Source organism: Symphodus melops (assembly GCF_947650265.1).
Source record: "Symphodus melops genome assembly, chromosome: 15".
NCBI lineage: Eukaryota > Metazoa > Chordata > Actinopteri > Labriformes > Labridae > Symphodus > Symphodus melops.
In genome coordinates this window covers 3,893,893-3,900,240 of record NC_136705.1, presented here as the reverse complement: position 1 = coordinate 3,900,240, position 6,348 = coordinate 3,893,893, and positions in this window count along the sequence as shown.

The following is a 6,348-nucleotide window of genomic DNA, read 5'->3' as shown; positions in this document are numbered from 1 at the left end:
TCAAATCAGGTCAAATTGGATTCATATTTCTTACATATAAAATGTTAAATCTCTCCAAAACATACCTGAGCACTCATGCTCCCTCGTAGACATCTCTACTTGTTTTTGGCTCTTTTTCCCATCCCCACTTATTCTCTCCCCTGAGCTTTGCTGGGCATTAAAAACACCATACAGGCAGCAGAATTGAATTCCAAGGTCAAGAAAATACTACCATTAAAACCCAGCTGGTACTGACCTTTCCATCGCCACATTAAATAGGGCCTGTTATGTTGTGAGATTACATAACATAAAGTATGTTGCAACCTGCAAGGTAAAGGTGACACATGCACTCCTCTGCATCTTTCATCCTTGACTTTGGATACAAGCTCAACACTATTAAAATCACACTGTGCGTACCAATCAGTGACTCGGGCTGATTTGATTGCATGAAGAGTGTAGAAGTCCCTCCTGGGATGAGGCCGTCAAAATGAGAGCTCGTATCAGCAGTGAGGATGAAAATGTCAGTCTGCAGCAGTCCAGGCCTCAAGACGTGTCTCGTTCATTTTAAAGATGATTTTATAGAATTTCTGCCTCACCTGACAGTGGCGACATGAGTGTGACAGGACACATGGGAGTAATGAAGAGCATGGGGATGAAATGTGACAAATGCCAGGGGCTGCAGCTGATCATTCAGTTCTCTGCTCTTTTCTCAGTGAGTGGAAAGAGTGATGGAGGGAAGGAGGAAGGACAGGAAGGAGGAAACCATAAACTCGTAGGTGACACTGAAAGAATGCATAGCTGCCATAAGGTTGTATTGATGATTTCTTTGGCTGATGGACAGACTGCAATGTCCATCTTTGAAGTAATGCAGTAAAACTACTTTATGTTTGATCCATTTTTTGTGTACAAGCAGTTTGTAATGGTCCACTGCAGGTTTTCCGTCGAAGAACATAATATGTCCTCTTTGGTAAATATCATGCCACTCTTCCTCTATGCTTGACTTACTCACAAGCAGCCATGCTGTCTGAACAGCAGCGTTTGTCATGATTAAGCCATTCTCTAGTCACTCGGTGCCACGCTTGACTTAGCATCAGAATGGTAATTGGCCTTCAAGCAAGCAGACACACACACACACACACACACACACACACACACACACACACACACACACACACACACACACACACACACACACAGAGACGAACTGTACAGATGGATGATAGTCCTCAGTGTTTCAGAGAAGTTCATATATGTATAATGATGTATAACGTACGCTGGCAAAGTGTGAAATTGATAAATTAACACCATGGTGAAATAGCAACTTGTCAGTTGTTTTATTTTTTGTTTGTGTTGGTAATAAAATGCAGTTACAAGTGTCACTTAGATCATCCTCTCAGCCCCTTACGCCTCATAATTAAATGTGATCCGAAATCAAGAGACTTTTGGGGGTTCAGGGAAAACATGATAAGACATGGTGTGGTTTGATCGTCATTCGGTCAAATCTGCATGAATACCTCTGCAGGTAGTATGACCCTAATCTTATACACTGGCTTCAAAACCAATTAAAAGTCATAAATATGTCAAAACATTTTCAGATTTATTGTACCTTTTTAATTTAATTGTTTTGTTCTTAATTGTACATTTTGAAATAGCAACAAATCTCAGATTGCATTTCTTTCTGCTAAGACCGTATTTATTCTGATGCATATCCAGGCCATGTCAAAGAAGCATACATTCACGGACATCCATTCATTATCTCTGAGGCTCCATATTTAAGATGTTCCTGGAGTATCCCAATCATTCCAAGACGAGATGAAATAGTGAATCATGTGTTCTTATTTTTCTCAGACTCATCCTACTACTCCTGGAAACAATAATGCAGAATGAAGGGAACATTGTTGTCAGGTTTCAGGCTGATGTCGCATCTGCACTCTCAAAAATGTCTCGAACATTTTCAGGAGGCAGAGCCTGGAACCTCCCTGTGTTACTTGTTCACACATGTAGCACCTCATGGAGACTTACCTTGTTAGGACGGGTGGTCTCAGGAGATAGGACAGGACATACAAAGAATGGGGTAGAAGTGACAGATAAAGCAATACATTCCAACTTATATGATCATTTTCCTTTGTATTAATGCTGTCACGTATCAAATGTGTCCTTTGACATATTCACACCAAAATCATTTCTGTACCAGCTTTAAATGTGTTTATTTTGGCTATCAGAATGGACATTTTAATGTGGGGTGTGTTACTTCCTGATATTTTGAAGCCCACCTCAAGTGGACACTTGAAGAACTGATTTTTTTATTTATTTTTTTATTTTTATTTTTTTTATTACTGTATGCATTGGCTTTATCCATCACTTTTCAACACGTATTGTTGGTGTAATGCAACTACCAGCATCTGTTCCAGCTCTTAAATGTAAAATGATTTGTTTGTTTTTATAATGTTCCTGATTGATATTCAACAGCCCTTTTGCAATTATTTCGTACTCTTTGTTTGCTTTGAGGGGGAGGCTTTGCTTAGTACGTGGTCTATTTGGGAGATTAAAATAAACATCTATTTACTGGAGACACTTCAATTATTTTTTGTCTGATCTGTGAAAATCAAATCTGATCCATGAACAAAAACACGAAGAGGATGGACAAGGGTATTTTAATCCTGTGTGTTCAACACAATCCTGTACGTCCAGAGTCAAATCAAATAGCTGCCGATCTGAAAGACTTAAATCCCGTTGGCAACAGCCAACTCTTACTCATTACAGCGTTCCCACTGCTCGTGCGTATGTGTGATTGAGCAAATGAATGCAGAAATGTTCCACTATATATGACATACTGTGCTGGCTGCTGTATTCATTAAGTGTCAGAACATGGCCTGTCAGAGAAAGGAACAGCGTAATTTTGATCTGCTCGCTCCTGTTAGGAAAACATAATGACCCATGGCCTTGAGGTGCAGACAAACATCTTTTCAATTCTGGTTATGTGAGGACAAAAAATCTCCTGCTGTCTCATCACAGTCGAACAGCCAAATTAAATCACATACAACTATGTCGTGTAGTTTCGGTGTTGCCACCCATCGATTTCTGAAGAGGAGTTTTGAAGCCCAACGATGTATGGTCACCATGATGGAAGTGTTGACTCTCGATGTAACTGTCGATTGGTGTAGAGACAGGCAAAGCTAAGACTGGCCTTAATTAAGTCTCCTGGCAAATAGCTAATGCATCATTTAACTTGACTTGCACCCAGGGTTACCCTAACCCAAACAGCTGTGGAAAAAAGACAAACCCCTGCAGTGAATGCAAATTAAAAAAAACTGCAGTAGACAATGTTATGCAGTACGAACAGAAACCTTACAGGAAGCTCTTTAAAATACACTATTTTCACCACTGTTAATGTTTACATTTGATATACATTTTATCAATTACTCTCCTGAGATTTCTTTACATAAATTAAATACCATGCCATGCCAAATGTATTAAATTATCATTAGATGTCATGCATAGCTTATTTGATGGTCTAATAAATAATTTAGCTAAAGGCGTGCTGTTTACGCTGACTCCACCTACCTCCCTCTGCCTTGAGTATTTTTGATGCTGAAGCTGACATATCTGGGCTATCACTGCAGTTTGTTGCTTCTCGGCACTCATCCCATGCCCATGGTCATGCAGTAATCTTACTGCTGTCAGTGTTGGGGAGATATAGGGTCACCGCCAAACTTTCACCAGGCTGCAACTTTCTTTAAATGAATGTTCAACAATATGCAATATTTGCCTTCTCCCTCATGAAGACATTGTGGCGTGCATCGTTGTTAAAGCATTTACAGTTACTCAGTAAGATGTGTAGAATTGGTATCACATGCTGACACCATTCAACATGGCTGAAGGTCACTGTAAAATAAAGCATTTCTGTTTCATTTTTATTACTGTCTGAAGGTTTACTGTACTCCTCAGGTCAACAAAAACTGCATGAACAATGGCCCTCATCATGCAAATCCAGAGAAAGATATAATCCAAAAACATTACATCCATAAAAGTCCACGGATCGTTAACAAAATGTTGCCTCTTTTCAGCTGTAATCTCTTAACTCATTCATGCACTCTGACCTTTTGAACAACATCTCTCATTTGGCAAATCAGGACCTTCCATTTACTGTTCTTAGGCTACAACTAAAGAGCCTTTCAAGAAATGAGGAAATATCTTTCTCTCCCCTCCATGGCTGCTTCACAAATGATACAGATGTGTCAGTTTTAAAAAGGGACAACAACAACAGGGTCTGTTGGCAGATGTTAAATCAAAGATTAAGTCAGTTGAGAAAACCCATCCAATTCATCATTTCAAATGGCTTCACATGACATTTTTATTACAGCAGCACATACAACAAGAGTTAGGCACCTAGTGCTAGCTTATGCAGCTATCTTTAACGTAACGTCCAGTGTTTCCTTGACGTGTGTGAGTGTGTCATGGGTTAAGTCACGTTTTAATTTAAGCTACATATTTTAATGTAAACAATAGCATGCAATTCTACATACTATACCTTTAAGGCCCGGGTTGGGTCAAAACACACACTCAGACTTAAATGGGTGCTCAAACACATCAAGGGAAGAGACAGAAATGAAAGATAAACTTTTTTGAAATTCTTTGTCAGTTTCCCAGAACTCACTGCTTGATGTTTTGATGTTCATCAAAGTAAGGCAAGCCCAAACAGTTGAGCCAAACAGAGGCATCCAGTGTGTCTTTGTGAGGCAGACAGTGATTTGGACTTCTGAAGGTGCATAACGGTGCTGGATCACAAGCAGTTTTTGGATCTATCTCTAAAACCACTTGCCTGACCCAGATTGACTCAGATATTTTTATCCTCATTCACTTCCATTGCTACACTATAACCTAGTTACAAAGTAGGACCACGAAGAGAGCAGGCCATAGCTCTTTGGGTAAAAGTGTGGGTCCTGACAAACTGTTTAGTTCTGGGACTTAAGTTTTCCCTGATGGATAACATTACAGGTACTCCATGTGTCCAAAGAGATTTAAAGGTGTATTATTTTAATTATTCATTCAGTCATCCAAAATCTATACAAATACTTGTTTTGTTTTTAGAATGAGTGTCTATTGAACCTTTAGTTTGGATTTTAAATCAGGTCTCCAGGATATAGTTAGGTAATTTTATCATTTAATTCACTACATATCTTGGCCCTGAGGTTTTTGATAAATTTGCACAATTGGGGGCGTGGCTTGGGCGGCAGATGGATGCATTTTAGCCCCTCCTCAGCCCTTTTTCAGTGTAAGTGTCTGACATTTAGGTTGAGTGAGCACTTCCAATCATTTCGCTGAGGGTCATCACCATGATCCATGTTTTATACAGCCTATATGTACATTACAGAGTGAAGATCTGGAAAAACAGTATGCAAAATCCTCAAACTAAAGAGATGTTCAATGACATGAAATCAATATTTAGAATGAACATGTCCTTTTTTCACAAAAGTCAACAATGCTACACAATAAGAAATGACTGCAGCATAGCACCAGATCACCATCTTAAATTATCTCTGAACAGGCCTCTGATAATTCTGGTTTAGCTGTGATTACATTCTGTCTGGGGTTTTTCACTGGCCGTATGTTTACTGGTCCATCTGTCCAAATCACACCAAAGCCTCTGTGTGTGTGTGTGTGTGTGTGTGTGTGTGTGTGTGTGTGTGTGTGTGTGTGTGTGTGTGTGTGTGTGTGTGTGTGTGTGTGTGTGTGTGTGTGTGTGTGTGTGTGTGTGTGTGTGTGTGTGTGTGTGTGTGTGTGTGTGTGTGTGTTGGTCAAAAGGCATGATCCTTCCATGGATTCATGTCCAAAGCAATCAGAGCATTTGTTCGAATGCTGTGACATTTTAAAAAAAAATAAAAGCAACAGATTAATATTATTATTATTATTTTATATTTATTTATTTATTTGATTAGATGTTATGTATTTTAGCATGAACATTTGCAGTTCTTGGAATCCACTTGTTTTTCTTCAAAGGGAAGTGGACGGGGAGAGGAGAGCAGTCACCAACGTAACACTTGGCAGCCATCAGGGTGAGTCTCCACAGTGACGTAATGTCATCTGGCACAAAGCACAGAGGGACGGCTTAATGCTGACTCAAACACACACACACACACACACACACACACACACGCACACTACAATTTATGTAAACTGTTAATATTGATATGATTAAACTATATCTTTGTATTTTTCCCTTTTACACTGCACTACATTTTAAGGCATTTACAAGTGTTTTCCTCATTTAATTTTTTGTGTTTTAACCAGTTTTCATGAATTACTGATTCAGTCCTTATTATTTTCGTTTATTTTAACATTATTTCACCACCATAGATTAGTGCTAGG